Source organism: Passer montanus, unplaced genomic scaffold, assembly GCF_014805655.1.
Source record: "Passer montanus isolate IOZ18808 unplaced genomic scaffold, ASM1480565v1 scaffold92, whole genome shotgun sequence".
Lineage (NCBI taxonomy): Eukaryota > Metazoa > Chordata > Aves > Passeriformes > Passeridae > Passer > Passer montanus.
Window position 1 is genome coordinate 329,809 of NW_024374590.1, and position 16,680 is coordinate 346,488.

The 16,680-nt window shown below is 36.4% G+C and overlaps 1 protein-coding gene and 1 long non-coding RNA gene across 2 annotated transcripts in view; one reads left to right on the forward strand and one right to left on the reverse strand.

The window, feature by feature from the left end:
* Positions 1-16,680, reverse strand: part of LOC120495824 (glypican-6) — a gene marked incomplete at both ends in the record, with an annotated part of 659,110 nt that overhangs the window by 305,937 nt on the left and 336,493 nt on the right. The gene's annotated exons all lie outside the window — the stretch shown is intronic.
* On the forward strand, positions 1,408-4,468 carry LOC120495825. Its single transcript, XR_005626157.1, has 3 exons — positions 1,408-1,530; positions 1,615-1,838; positions 4,378-4,468. It is a non-coding gene; the product is annotated as an uncharacterized LOC120495825 (long non-coding RNA).

Sequence of the window (16,680 nt, forward strand, 5' to 3'; positions counted from 1 at the left end):
ACATTACTGCAAAGATTGCACATACTTCTTCATTTGTGAGAGTCAAAAGAGCTATCATCTGTCCCTGGCTCCACACAAATGATCTAAGGAAGAGCTTCACCTCCTCCTTCTTGTTCTCTGTAAGTAAAAGTTTCATACATAGAGAGGCAATGGATGTCACAAGACAGAGATGATTTTCAGGAAACCAATAAAAAAGAGGATTAGACACTGTATGACAGGACATAGCTGAACTTTAGTGAACAGATGCACAAGTAGTCTAATAAACTGATAGCATAGCTTCTCTTACTCACACTAAAATATCAACATGAGGGAAGAAAAAGAAAATAGTTGCTGTTCTTAAGTTGCGTGGTCACAACACCTAAGATTACCTGAGAGAGCAAGTTAAAAAGGTCCTAAAGAGATCAGAAGACTACCCTTAAAAACAAATGGTAGGGATCAACAGGGGTTGAATACTCAGGCTGATTTCCTTGGTCTCTTTTATTTAGCAATGTAGACATCTTTGATAGTTTATGCTATGTATAGCATCCAACAGCAGAATGCAGTACTGTGAAAAAGAAATTTTATTTTTCCATTTATGTAAAGCTGGATATTCCCAAACAAAATAATTAACTGTATTTCAGTTCAAATTTGATCAGAAAATTAGCATTAGCCATGGACAAGAAATATGTAAAATATAAATTAAATTGTTTTTGAAGACATGGCCTCAATTTTATTTTTTTTTTGTAAAATAGCTTATAAAACCAAAGTAATAACAATGAAAAAAATTTTATTTTACTTAAAACTATTTTCTCTTTGAATTTTTTTTTTTTGATATTGAGAAAAAGAGATGGCCCACTCTTTTAACCAAAAGAAAAGCATTATACTATATGATCCACTATGACATCTTAACTTTATTAACTACATAGAAGTCTTAATTTTCCTGTTTATAGGGCCAAAGCTTTCAAGAATAAGAATCACATCTCCCAGTACAACCTGGGATGTTCAAGAACTTCTTCTATCCATTGCATTTTTGGTAGCAGTGTCACTTCCAGAACCATAAAATACTCTCCTTGAAGACAGCAGTAGGAGCTTTAGCTCTCAGGGCTAACAGTTGCTCCTCATTATCCCCATGCTGAGCTGCACTAATGAGTCACCATTTGGGCTGGCCTGAGCCATCTTCCACAGTGACTTAAGTCAATACAGCTGGTTTGCCCTGAAACAGAGTGGGAGGACTCCCACATGCTGTTACTGGGCTTCAGCTGTGGGGGCTGTAATGATTACCTGGAGAAGCAGCAATAAGCAGCTGTGAAAAGTAAATTCCAACTGTTCTAGCTAGATCTTGTTTGTTTCTGCACTACTTAATCAGCATCATCCTAAGCACAGATGAGTTCTTAGGATTTCATTCATCCAAAGACTGGGGAGGCTGGCCTGACCTTTCTTGGTTTATAGAACACAATGAGATCACAGTCTATTGCTTCAGGGGAAAAATAGCAAAAGATTACTTTTATGATGGAGACTTAATAGATTTGACATGGCCAGAGGGCATACCAGGTTTCTAACTTTCATCTCCTAGCATGTGTTTTTTCTTTACCTTAATAGTGGGCCACTATAAAAGTAGATTCTTGCTTTTTACAGTAATGGAAGATGTGACTCTGCAATAGGAACAAGTTGCTGGAAGTCCATGGAGAAGATTTTGGAAAGAAACATGAATTCCTTAATTCACACCCTAGAGAAATCCCAAACCTCAAAGTTTGAAGACCTTATTTGTTAAAAGCACAGAGAAACAACAAACCTCAGCAGGGAGGAAGGAACAAGTTGTGAAACTTTAACAAGATCTCCAAGGAAGCTTAGACAAAAAGGTAAGAATCAATGTTGCTAAGACTTAAAAAATATCAGATATAAAGTTTCATTTTTATGAGCTACATCTGAACCCTGGATAACCTGGCCAGATTTTGTTGAGTTCTCAACAAAATACCGTTCTTTAATTGGACAGTTAAAAAAACTGTTTTAATAGACATACTATTAATCAGAACTCGAAAGAGCAGAAATAGAACAAAATACCATATAAATTGAAATTACTGAATTCTGTATAGCTCTATATGTTCTTTTATTGTTACTGCAGTGGTTGGTTTTTTTTTTTTTTAGTTATCTGCTGTTCCTACTATGATTATCTATTAGTTTATGAAGACTGTAAGGCTTTCATTTACAAGATAATGTATGAATCCACCATGCAACTACCCCTATATGCTATGCATACTTGCTGAGGTGAAAGAGTTAATCCAGAAGGTTTAACCATTTCATCATTTCACTGAAAGAAATCTTTTAATTGTTTAAAATAACTTGAAAAAAAAATTAAATGTGTAAGTTCTGAGAATAAACATTTTTCTCCTTCCCACAACCCTCCCCAAACCAAACTTCTCAATGTCTGTTAATTTGTTGACATTAGTGCAGCTAGAAGGACCAGGATGTTTAAATGAGAGAAACCAAAGACAAAAATATGTATTTCTTGTAACAGTATTTTATGTGCATTTAAGCTCTTGGAGTTTTCCTGGAAATAAAAAGAGCAATGTGTTCAAAACCAAACTTACAAAAAAGTAAAAAAATCATGTTGTACTACTAATGTAGGATTTACTAAATATTTTGTGACAGGAGCTTGGAAAAAAATACCTTTGTGCTGAGCTGGCAAATCACATCAAAAAATGGAAAATCTATTTGTACTGAGTATTTCATAAACTTTTGATCAAGGAAAAATATACTTCATGTTGGAAGTAAGATCTAATTAAAAAATTAACTCTAAATTTCAGTTAATAAAAAATGAAAGGAATTTAAATGAAAAATGATCTTGGAACAAAGACTGAAAATAATTCAAACCAAAAAAGTTCAGTTCAGGACCAGCCCACAATTCTAAGTCAATTTAATGGTGTATTATCTATAAAGAAGAGAACTAAGTCAAATCCATTCTGCCATGCATGCTTAGGATGAATGACAACTAATTAAAAAAAATTAGTTTTATTTAGTTTTATTTTGTTTGTTAAGATGCTTTTCCTGAAACTGGGTATAGAAAATCCTAGTTACTCAGACAGGAAGATTGGTTTAGTAAACTTTTGACCACGTTTCCATCCAAATTCCCATAGGTACAAGGAGGACTTCTGGATGCATTCGAATTTTAGATGGGTAGAGGGTATTTAAACTCTTTCTTTACTCTTTCTCCCATTTTTCTTCTTGCTTTTAGATCTGTAAGGAAGTCCCACTAGCTTATGAAGAGTTAAAACAAATTTTAACATAAGGCAATCAATACAGTGTGTCCTGGTCTGCTCAGGCTGAAGGACAGCGGCTCTGATTTCCATAGCCTCACTAACATTTTCAGACAGAAGAAAGGATCTGCCACTCCCTGTGGTGGTGGGTAGCCTCATCTTTGGGATTCAGCAATAAGTAAATGTTAAAAACACATCTTTTCCCTTCTTAGTCACCTCTGGCTGCTTACAGCACCTGCGGAAATGTAACAGGGGTCCAAAACAGTAATGCCCACACCTGCAAATGGATTTCCTTGTGTAAGACTGAAACTTAGGGAGCACAAGAAACAACATTTGGGAGACTTTTCCTCTTGCATTTGCTTCTTGAGAATTGGCTGAATCAATATTGCTTACTGCACTGTCAAAATGTGTATCCTCATGCACATTAGACATTCCCAGAATACTGGATTTCTTGATTTATATGTCATTTTAAAAACTTGAAATGATGGTATTTAAATGCAGAGAGACTCAACAGCAAGAAAATACATTACTGGAGCTGTAACAAGTTTTGTATATTTTTCTTTAAAAATCGTCTTCCAGGCAACCTATTTTTAGGCAACTCTCTTATCATTTTTTAAGCCAGGAAAATCATGTTTCTCTTTTCAGTGTTAGACATCTGCCTTCTAAACAGAACAAATAACATTTTTTCCCATATATTAGACCTTAATCAACCCAGTATTTTAGACTGTTATTTAGAAAACACTTTTCAGCTACTCTGTAAGGAAAGCAGAGGAATGCACTATTTTCTTTCCCTTCATGGTCTTGCACTGATGACTGTAGAAGACTTCTATCCTTCCTCATTTCACCTCCTCCTGTGCCAATGTTTTTGTGACTCAGAGCAATTCTAGATGATGTTTCTAAGCTCAACTATCCAGCCAATGTCCTAAGTGGGTGAAAGATTAATTATTCCCACTGAGCTCAACTATGTCAGGATATCAAAGGCCAATTACAGACAAAAGCTATCATGGAGTGGTCACTTCCAAACTCCTGCCAACGCCAATCCCAAATGCAAAGGAAATCAGCTTCCTGCTGAACTGAGTAAGCTCTGGTTTTAGTACATCCCATGTAGCCAGCATGCTGGTATGGCTTTTATTCATTTCCACAGCTGAAGAATATGCTTTGCTGAGCTGCATGACTCATCTTGCAATGTGTGGTGCCCAGAGCTGCGACACTGCTGGGTGGGAGGGCCACAGACGGCACATCAAACGCGTCTCTGCTATGCAACGCGAGCAGAGGTTGTTGACTAATGGTGACTTCAAAAAGAAAACCTTTTTTGCACACTGCTTGTTGACAGCTGTTATTATGACATTTAATCTATATTCATTATTCGGGGAAGCAGCTCAGCCAGGATCCAGCAGTCAGTCTGCTAAACCCACTTAGTAGATTACTTCGAGCTTTAGTTCCCAAAATTCAAGTTCTTTCATATTTTGTTGCGTGAGAGCAGAGAAAAAATCTTGATCAATGGGTGTCAGCAAAAATGCCTCAATCTGTTAAGAAAGGAAGGCTGGGAAATAAAGTTGGGGGCAAAATACATGGCAGCAATCCTTATTAGAGCAGTCATTGCTGAAGGCTGAAAAGGCATTGCGTAGGAATCCTGATTAAGTGGACTAATTTTGAACAGTGTCAAATTAGGTTGAGTTTAATTTTTTGCTATCTCAGGTGTCATACAGTATTATCTTCACTTGAGTTAACTTCTCTGCTTCAGTCCTACTGCCATCATCACTGCTTTGATGTGCTGTTTCCAGCCATCAGTATGATCTGAATAATACCAATGCTTCCTGCTGCCTCTGGCTGGCCCAAGTCCAGTTTTGTTTTCCCATTCAGAGATGTTCTGTTTGATGAAGTTATGGGATTTGGATCTATTTTATTTATACTGTCTATTCCTTTTTGAAAAACTTATACTTATAAACGTATTAAGGATAAATTCAGTAGGCAGGGGAGTTATTTGGCACATTGATGATTCTGACTCAAAAAATAGTATCTGATGAGGCACATGAAGTAGAACGGTTTCAGCAGGAAAACCTGGAAAAACAAATCCAGAATAACAAATATGTTCATCATGGCATTCTCTTCTCATGTTGGAGACCACAATCCTCCACACAGAATTCATAGAATGACTAGGTTGGAAGAGACCTTCAAGATCATTGAGTCCAACTCATGCCCTAACACCTCAACTAAACCATGGCACTGAGTGCCACATCCAGTCTTTTCTTAAACATACCCAGGGATGGTGACTCCACCACGTTTCCAGGCAGGCCATCCCAGAACTTTATCACCTTTTCTGTAAAAATCTTCTTCCTAATATCCAACCTACATTTCTCTTGGCACAGCTTGAGACTGAAATACGGTTTCTCTCTCATTACTCATCCTGGTTTTGACCAGGAATTCCACTGTGGAGCTGAGAAGGCTGTGCCAGGAAAAGCCTTTTTATAATGGCACAAACCAATAATGAGTTTCTGTTTTGATTAATTTGATTTTCCAGCTAAAATAAACAAACAAAACTTTTTCATGAAGACCCTTCTAATATTCACAAAACAATTTCTGGATCAATTCCATCTCAAATACTAAGACTAGATACAGGTTAATATATTAAAGTTTACTGTGTTGATTTGAGCATTAATTCACAAATTTCTGTAGTAGGTTTGAAAGGTACATTGCCCAGTCATGCTGTAACATTTCCTAATAACTGTGTCACTGCAAGTATCTATCTTAGCAGTAATTGTCACGCCCCTTGATGAGATTTGGAATAATTTATCTTTCTATTCTGGGTCCAGGGAAGAGATAGAAAATAATCTAAAATTCCTTTTCAAACTTGACCAGTTCTTTTTCACATCAAGACTTGGAATGCAAAACCTACTTGATTAAGGATTCTTCAGCATTGCAAGTCAGGTCATTCACTGAATAAAAATTAGCTGAAGAAAACTCAGTTTCTGTACAGATTAACCTTAAGAAACCACTACTAAAATAGAGTTTCAAGATGCAAATGCTGTATTGTAATGGCTGATCTCAAAAAAAACCCTAATCACAAGATCTTGCACAGCTGCAGGCTCTCTCTTCTGTAACTAATATGGGGTTTGCTGAACATGAAATCTGTGACCTTACAACCTTGATTTTCTCGAAGACTGCCCAAGTGAGATTTTTAATATATGTCTAATAGAATGTAAGATGACTGCAGGGTAAATTAACAATAGTCAATTTTTAATGCTTATCATAATGTGCAATAATTTGTCCAAGAATCATGTAAGATTTAGACTCAAGCCCTGTGGAAGAGCTTGTAAACATTGATTCACAAATATTTACAAGTATCAGTATGATGGGACCAGGTAAACAAATGAAAAGCAAACAGAATTATGTCCATTGGCAACTGGACTGATAGATTGTGAGAAGCAAGTATGTGCAGTTTAGGGAATAACCCTTTGATTGGAACTAATTACTAGAAATAGTGCCTCTATTTTACAATATTGCTGTGGTGAATTTATATCAGCTGTATAATGGAAACCCAAGCCTCATGTCAATTCAGAGAATAATTAGACAAGCTCCCTATTGATAGGCACAGCAGTGACTCAAACACAAGTCAGGAAACAGAATTACTGTTATTCCTCCACAAGAACAAATGCCAAGCCTGATGCTATGAGTATACTCATGTATGCCATCTTAACTTTGAACATAGCTGTTTTATTCACTGCATAAGGTTCTACAGAGTCACATCATAAAGGAAAATTCAATTTCAAGAAGTGTAAATATTTTAAACGTATGTGACACTTGGTTTGATGTGAAATGGACAAAATGGCAAGTGGCCTGTAAATAAGGTTAGTATTTCTGGGGTATATCTTGGTAGAAACTGGCAACAAAATGACAAATATTTGGATGTGTAATTCAAGCCAAACAATGGCTTGATCCAGCAAGCACTTCAGCCAATACAGAATTTGTATGTGTGACTTGCTGAGCTGAATTCAATTAAATGTTTTTGGGCACTAGAGATTACACACATTGAAGTCTGAAGGACAGATGTCACCATTTGCAATATAATACTGCTATTTTAGGGTAGCTTTTAAAATTAATCACAATTTGCAAAGCTTAATACTTTATTCAATTGATGAAACAATATGGATAGAATATATTGGGAGTCAGATCCTCTTAATACACATATATTTGTCCTGGTTTATCTTAGTGGCAAAATCTGTGCAATTTTTAATGTCACAAAGCATGTAATTGATTTTTAAAGATGATAATACTGGTCTAGATGCTAAAGTGATGCAGAATATCATACTTCTGATGTTTCGAACTCCCAGATGAAAATGATTTCATATTTCACAAATATGTGTGTGTTCATAAATTACTGACACATAACACATTAATTACACAATACTACTAAAATACACTATTTGAAAGAATGTTTTTTCAGTGTGTTGAATGGAGACAATAGTCTTATATTGGAGATTTTTTATATTATTTCTGTCTCTAGCATGTTGTGGTACATGTGATATGAAGTCAACACCAAGACACCATCCTTCAACAAAACCAAAACCAAGCCAGACCAAACCAGCAACAAAAAAGCAAAGAAATATAATTATAGCTGTGAGCAACTACACATGAATACAACTAGCATGCATTGATACTGAAATGTGTGAAAAGATACTGCCCTACACCAGTCATGCACAATACAATTGTCTCAAAGAAATAACAGAAGTATTAAAAATCTTGAGGTTTGTTTTCCATCTATTTATAACACTGAAAAAGCATCCAATAATTTTTTTTACATCTTTGGAAAGTTTTGAAAATTTATAATGAAAAGTAAATTAGCATTACGGTTGTTAGAATTCTGTCAAAATTGTGAGGCCTTTACAAGTACAAAAATATAGCCTTGCTGTGAAAGAAGATATAAGTTGAGACTACTATGCTAAACTAAAGCTATGCAAAACATATTTGTTTTATTTTTCTTTGCTTTGTTATATTTCTGAGTGTTAATCACTTCCAGCAGAAGGTTGTCTAGTGCTGAGATGGTTTGTTCTCATCAAAAGTGTCACAGAAAAAGGTGATCTCTTCCAAGCTAAACCAAGAAATTAATTATAATTTCATTTATTAATGGACACAGAATATACAGCTTTTCCAGTGGCTCTTAGAGAAAAATGAATAAGCTATTACTAATTTTTACTTTTTTCCCTAAAATGTTTCTATATGTTTACTGAGGTAATAAACCTTGGAGCCAGAGATTCAATTATTTCATTCATTTCTCAGAAAGCAGAAAATTTGGAATTACTATTTACTTTAAGGATAAACCTTTTTCTCTATGGCCTGGCTTGTGTCTCTTTAATTCTTGACCCTGTGCATTTTCAATTTTTTAATTCTTTAATTTTTTAAAAAATAGAGGTCTTTTTCTCCATCAAATCAATCTTTTAAATAAACAGTTAGACATACTTATTTATCCTTGGACTTCACCATGAATCTCTGCTTATAGACTTCTCCTTATTGTCCACAAATCTTACATGTCTCTATAAAACAGAAGGAGTCAGATTGATACCTTAATGACATGGCATTTCAAGTTGTTGAGATTTAAGGCAGTGATGCACAGAAAAATAGAAGGACAGGGTGCTTCATTGGAGTGAAACATGGATGATGCATCTTTGCATGCTTCCTTTATCATTATTGATTTTACAAAGGGAATTTAATACTGCTTGCAGCTGGAGACATAATATTAAGGAGAGCATAAAGATCAAGTGCACTCCTAAGCAAGTCTCAGGCTTGGGTAGAGAGGGATTTGATCAATTTGGGTTTCAAACACAACAGGCCTAGGGTGTGTTTTGGGAAGAGCTAAAAGCTGCATTTAATTCCCAGCAGACTGTTAGTCTGAAGAGGTTCTTAAAACGGTCATGAAACATCCTGTCCAGAAATAATTGACTTTATAAAAATAATATGTACTAACCCAATGACAAGGAGTATTATATATACCCAAGACTCATTGTGTAAAGTGTTTACAACTAATAGAAACAAGAATTCAAAACGTCAAAATAATTTAAAGAAATAAATAAAGGATGCTGATGTTCAATTTCAGACTCTCTCACTATTAGTTGGAGTGGAATAACAAAACATTTCTTCTATACTATAATTTCAATCCTCCCTCTGATAGTTCTTTTATAACTCCTGCAGGTTTCTAATAGCTTTTTTCTTCTCTGTAAATAGTAGTCTATCCCTTCTCTACATTTTAGCAAGTGCTCTGGACTTGCTTGCAAATAACCTCTCTGGGGACCTATGAGTTAAGAAGTAACATATCACTTTATATATAAACATATAAAGTAACTAAAAACTTTTCCATCAGTCTACCTCTCTCCAGGTGACAAAGGGCCTTCTCTCACATGATTTGATGAGAATTCCCTGCTATTTTCAGTAGAGGGATTATAATGGCAGTTATTTTTCCTGGACTTTTCACCTGTTGAATCAGCAAGACCTCCCTCAGGACTTGGTGGCTTGGTGCTTCGGAGTACAGGCAGAATATTCTTCTAGGTGTCTTCTCCCCTCTCAGTTTTAGCAAGCATTCTTCCGTTGGCATACTTTTCTGTCTTGAATCCAATACCTAGGGGCTGTCATTATGTTGGGTTTCTGTCAATTTTACATTGACCTAATTATAATGCTAAACTTGGGTTTATTCTTTGTTAAGTAGTTTTATCTTGCATGTGGTTGGATTATTTCCCAGTCTTTCAGAGAGACTACAGAGGAAATGGTGTCTACTCTAACTGTATTCAAATGAAACTGTAGAGAAATTCACAGCAGAGAACTAAAGGAGACTATATTTTTGAAAAATTCTTTTAGTTGTCCGAAATAACAAAAATCCCCAACTCATCTACTTGCATGAAGTAATTTATAAAGTCAGTTAGCAATCGCAATACGAAACCCAAGCCAAATTTTTGACATCTATCACCAAATAGCTATGAAATGAGTTTATATTTACTTTAAATTTATAAAAAATATAGGATCTAACGAGTGAACAAAGGAGGAGGGAGTGTACCAGTCATCAGGTTTTATAATCTGACAGTAAAGCAATGAGAATGCCCAGAGATCCTGCCACCTCCTGAAGTTTCTTCTATCTTTTCTCCTACCCAACCTAACACCACTCTTCCTCACCCTTACACTTAGAAACGACCTGATCAGACCAAAACCAAAAAAGCACATAGAGGATTGCTTCTCTTTGCCTGCCTCAGTCAGATCTCCAGCTTTATGTGAAATGTGACACTTAGGTTCCTAACTTCACTTGCTTTCCTGTATCCTTTTCATATTTACTTCATATTTCTCATCTTCAAACCTTTCCAGCTGCAGAGTCACACCAGCAACCCTGAACATGTATGCATTCAGCATGAAAAACACTGCAGTGGAAAATACATGTAAAATTACGTGCAAGTAAAACAAGGGAGAAAGAGTTGACCAGAGCTCTGTACAACTGCAATCACCAACCCAGTGTCTTATTGATGTGATAAACAGCACAATAACAAAAGAGTACAGGTTTTCTTCATAGACTTGGGTGCTAGAAACACTCAGCACAGTGGGTTTTGTTTCTTGCTAATGGCCAAAATATCTCTTTTTCAGCTACCACAGCTACATGCTGAGTGGTCACACTTTGTTAACAGGCAATGTCAAAACAGACGTGTACAGCAGATTATGAGTTCTAATCCGTTTCATTGCGAGACTGCTAGCCTTAGCCTCTCAAAATGTTCTATTTTTGTTCAGTTGCAATAAGCTTATCACTAGAAAGGCAGCTAATGATAATATCTCAAAAAGCTTGACACTACCACAAGTTTGTCAAGTGTCAGACTAGCTGACTAGATTGTGTGTAATACCTGTCTTTCTTTCAAAAGCAATGATGCACAATTCAGCCCTCACCACTTATGCCGTATTTTCCGCTCTATCTGTTTCTCTCACTTCTGCATCTGTTTGATTTATTTAGTCTTCTAGGAAACTAGACAGAACTGGAGTAGTGAATGTTGCTGTCCTTCTCAGCTAACCTTTTACAGTAATGACTATCAGCATTACTACCCAAAAAATGTGGAGTAGAAAGGATTTTTTATTCTAGAAAATCTGTAGAACACCAGAATGAAAGAGATTTTTTTCTTTTGTCATGTTTAATTAAAGGAGAAAGGTAGTTTCTATGATGGCAGCTTATCACAAGAGACTTGGGTCTTAGTGTTTGAATCTGAAGTGGCTGTAGCTGCTCAGTTGTGTGGGCACAGCTGTGTGAAAAGTGGTTTGATGCTGTGCCCATTCCTGCTATCACAAACTGTATGGCATCTTCTCATATACTGGGGACTTTGCTCTGTGTCTAACAAGTATGCTGCCTATAAAGCTGTTAAGTGTTTTGCAGTATATTAGCATGATGAGGGCTGTAAGTGCCTTAGGAAAATCCCCACCAGCTGCACTGGGTTTAGTCTTTTTATGTTAAGACCCTACAGCCTTACACAGACTGGTTTGTGCCTGCAGTCAAGTTATGCCCCTGTATTTGTGGTGGCTCAGGAAGAAAAGAAAAGAAAGCAAACCTCATCAGGCAAATGCAGATTCACAAGATGTGTTTTGAAAGATTGGCACACTGTTACCTAGATATTTCATTAGACAGATCAACCAATGTTCTCAATTTCTTCTGTCAAGTAGATGTGAAAAGAGAAAGTCATAGCTTAATTTGGAAAAAATAATATTTAATAAGACTAGTTTCAAAGCCAAACCAGACCAAACAAAGGAATAAAACTAGGACACTGAGATATGTGGAAAACACTTGAAGGCTGGAATGCTTTCTGTGCAATGTACCAAGACAGTACAGCAATTAAGAAATCAAATACTTTAGCCTGACATACACTAACTAGTGTGTTTTGTTGTTGCGGCATTCTTCAGAGGAGAACTCTAAAGGCAGAAGTGCAGGAGGTAGGATCCATCTTCCATTTGTGATCTGATTATAACAAAGGCAGTGAAAATATTTATACTTACATAAAATCCTATCACACCTACTAGAATCAGAGGCCATCTGCACTGAGCTTTTGCAGCTCATGCTTCTACACATGCTTTTGAATTCATCTACTTGTCTTCAAAATAAAAAATTAAAGATATTTTACTTGGTGGATTTGGGGATTCTAAAATGTTTTAGGAGGGAAACTAAGATGAGGAAACTGCTAGTTGCAGGTGAGAATGGACTGTGTGATCACTTGTGTTGGGCGGTGGGTTGAAAACAATATCTGCAGGGTTTAACATGCAAGAATGTCAACAGTGTGTTGGCTGATGCAGAACAACTGTTCACCAACCTATGGCAAAAGGCAGATAATTCAGTATCCTTCTTCTGGTATCACTGAGAGCAAAGTGCATTCAACCTTGAAGAGGCAAATCATGTATTAGCAGTGAGACGTTGGTCCTGATTGTTTCTTTGTAATTTTATAAGTTTTTATAAGAAATATTCCAAATAGTTATAATGCTGATTTCTCTCCTTCTGTTTGACAGTGTTTCTCCAGACTGGTTGTATGAACTGACAACTAAAAATTGCCAGATAAGCAGCAAGGTCTAAAGAATGGAATTTTTTCTGTCTCATTTTTCTTCAAGGTTTGCTACCGGGGCACACAAAGTGCACATTTTAATACCTTTTTCCTGCAAACACTTATGCACATATTTAACCTTTTATGTGAGAATAATCTGCAGTATCTTACTGGAAATAAGTATCAGGTGCTATGGATATGATGATCTAGAAAGATCTTTAAGGTCCCTTCTAATCCAAACCATTCAATGATTCTATCATATGCAGGTCACTTTAACAGCTAATGGTCTCAAATTTCTTCTTATGGAGGAAATGAAATGGAAAATGTGAAGAAGTGTCATTACTTTCTTATTTCATTTTTCCCTGCATTTCATGAAACCATTAAAATATTCTGAAGTTGTATTGGCTTACCACCACTATCAGTTAAAAATTCAAAGGCTGAAAATTCAAAGTATAACTGGTAGGGGTTTTTTTTCTCCCCCAAATGTATCTCATAAATGGTGATGCAATTAATTGTATAAATAAAATGTTTAAAAACATTTATTACTAAATATATGGTTTAATCTACCATACACCAAAATGGTGCAGTTGGTCTGTGAATATTTGCAGGTTTTCACATATAAGGAAGACTGCATTTGATCATAATAAATATATTTCTCAGATGAACATAGCCATAGGGTAAGATTTTCTTTTGCCTTAGTGCATGAAGAACATGACAAAATCATGTTCTCTCTACTTTCATATTTCTACCTTATCCACTTCTTGCTGACATTCAACACAGTTTCTAAATTCAGCTTATCTATCTGCATGCTTAAATGTACTGCTCTTCATTTTCTGCTGAGACTCAAGAAATATGATGAGATGACTCTTATCTCAAAGGATCTGCTCTGCATTCTGTCTCTGATGCACAACATCCCAGTGGAGTATTGGATTGTTTATCTGCTTGCACTCAGGCTTATCTTTCCCATCTCATAATGTAGTACATTAAAACAAGGCTGTTGCCCCATTTGTTTGTTACTGTTTTACCACTGGCAGTGCCCTAGTCATTTGCAACGGTTGCACTGTGCTTTCTCAAGCACACATCTTCTATAATTACCATGAATAACTGTATAAATTCTCCCGGTGCTTAAACACCTCTGGAACAGGGGCCACGACTGTTATAGGCACTGTACAAATGATGACAACTCAAATATTAGTAAAATCATTTGGTGGGGAAAAGACCTTTAGGATCATTTAGTCTGTGTTAACCAGGGACTGACAAGTCCATCACTAAACCATGTCGGCAAGTGCCACATCCACACATCTTGAAACACCTCCAGAGATGGTGACTCAACCAGTTCCCTGGGCAGTCTGTTCCAGTGCTTGACAACTCTTGAAGAAATTTTTCCTAACGTTCAAGTCTAAACCTTCCCTGGTGCCACCTGATGTCAACAGTTGAGAAAGAAGAAATTAAGGATTAGGTCACTGTCATAATTAGATTTCTTTCAGAAAGAAGCCTGTATTTTAACTGTAGCAATTAAATTGCATTAGCTCACATACTGTAAAAAAATACAATTTTAAGTGGGTATTGTGGATCTTTGAAGTGTATGAACATTTTTGTAACTTTAAAATGCAAATGTATACATATAAATACATATCCTTGAGTACAGTGTGTTGTTCTGACCCTTACTTGTTGGCAGCCAGGTGGATTTCTAAGTTTCCAAGGCAGCATAATTATTGCATGCCTATACAACCCTTCACATATTTTGAAGGTATTATGTTAATGTCCTTTAGGTATTGGCTATAGTATGTCCCCTTATCAAAAACAGTCAATATGTATTTTTATTTATTTTATTTATGTTTAACAGGAGTACAGAAAAACTGTTTTCTGAAGTGCAATTTTGTGGAAATTTTGTCCTTCAAAATAATCATCTAGGATATAAGTGACTTCTTACAGGCTTTACTTAATAAAGAATAACACAAGCATGAGCTCTAATTCTCTCCCAATTAAAAACTTTTATGGAAAAAAAATAAGCCTCAAAACCACTTTCCCTTTTTAATCATCAGTAATACCCTACAAGCTCTAGAAAGATAATTTAGAGAGCTTTTTATAGAAGGTCATATTTTCCTACAATCTCCTAACACTTTATGACAATAGTAGGACCAGCACACCTAGAATTTCATTAAGGTGGCTATATTGGATTAGACCACTTCTGAAAAGTAAGTGACCCATTCCCCATGTTTGCACATCATATGTAAATCCCAAAGTGTGATTAGGAAAAGACAAAGCTGCAGTGCACCCAGGCAGTGCAGGGGGTGGTTTATCTAGGAGATCACTGAGAGGCGTGAAACTTTTCAGAGTACAGGTGCTGCCCACACCAGAAAGCTGAAAGCTGCAGGGAGTTGTTAATTGTTAGAGATTAACATAATTTCATATCCTTCCTTTCTCATCAAGCCCAAGATGTTTGATCTATGGGACAGCATGAAATAAGTGAAAGGAGTCATGGTTTAACTTTGAATGACAAGTTAGAATTTGCTTTGGTGTTGGGAAGTACTTTGTCTCTGTATTATGGCCACTCATACTAGGTGCTAACTGATAGGTTCAGGTGTGTGCAGCTAACACAGCACGAGCTGTGCACTGCTCTAGCTGGAGATTAGGACTAGGAACACCAGTCATGGGGCAAGTGAGCTGTGACAGCATGAATGTGGAGGATGGCTCCCCTCCGAGTACATAAATAAAATAACAAGCTCACCAAAGAAACTGTTTTACTACAGAGCAGTTGCATAAACAAAACTATAGCAGGGCAGGTGTGCTCTAGAGCCACTGAGGGCCCACCAGGCAGGGAACTTCAGCAAGGCTGAGGGATTCCTTTGCCCAAAGAATGGAATTTTCCTCTCAGCAGAATGGACACATTTTCTGAAAAAAAGAGAAACTGTTTCATGGAGTCAAAATTCAGCAGTTGTCATGATATACAACTATGAATACCAGAACTGTTAGATTCAAGTTATAGCTCAATCCCTCTCTAAACTAAAAAGAAATTAATTACAGCCCTACAAAAGAGCAAAAAAGAAATCTTTACAAATGTCCCCTTACATAAGGTACAAACATGTTTCCCCAATCAGCCACAGCATTCCGTGGTTCAAACATCAGAAAGCATATAATTTTTTGTATCCCTCTGTTACACATGCACTATCTACAGGAAAAGTATTAACATCAAGGGATAAAAATAGTTTGCTGAAATCCAACTGTGATTTATTTTTTTTTTAAACTCCTGCTAAAATGACTATTATTTCATCCACATTGTGCAAGTTTTTACACTTCTAGAGCTGGGCACCTCATGGAAATTCAACCCTGACTGTGTTTGCAGTTGCAGAACTCTCCTCCTCTCCTTACTACTTCTCCTTCTCCTTTTGAAGGCACCAGCAAAGCACACTGGCAAATTTTTCAGTGACAGGGAGAACCACTGCATAGACATGGCTTCTGCTTTACCGGCTCCTTTTTACAATAGTGCTACTCTTCCAGAGCTGGAGGCATTTGTGTGGAATAAAGGATAGTATGATATTTGTTTATTCTCTACATAGTAGATTATGACTAATTTATGCTTTAAGATTACTACAAAAACTTATCAGAGAGCAAATGACAGGTTGCTGGCTTGTTAACATTCCCGTTATATAGTCTCCTGTCTAACTGTGATTCCCTTACACTTGTTTTAACAAGCTGTATAAAAATCTCCCCTATGCAAATTGCTGTAGCAGTAGACAGCAGTAAATTGTGACAGGAGTGACCCACATGAAATCCAACTCCTCAAAAGCTGTTCTCTGTACAAGAGCACTCATCTGCTCTGCTCTGTAAAGGCTATCACTTCCATCTTTCTACCAGTAGATTGTGGCAATCAGGAGAGGTGAAGCAAAGTAGAGGTCAGTGATTTG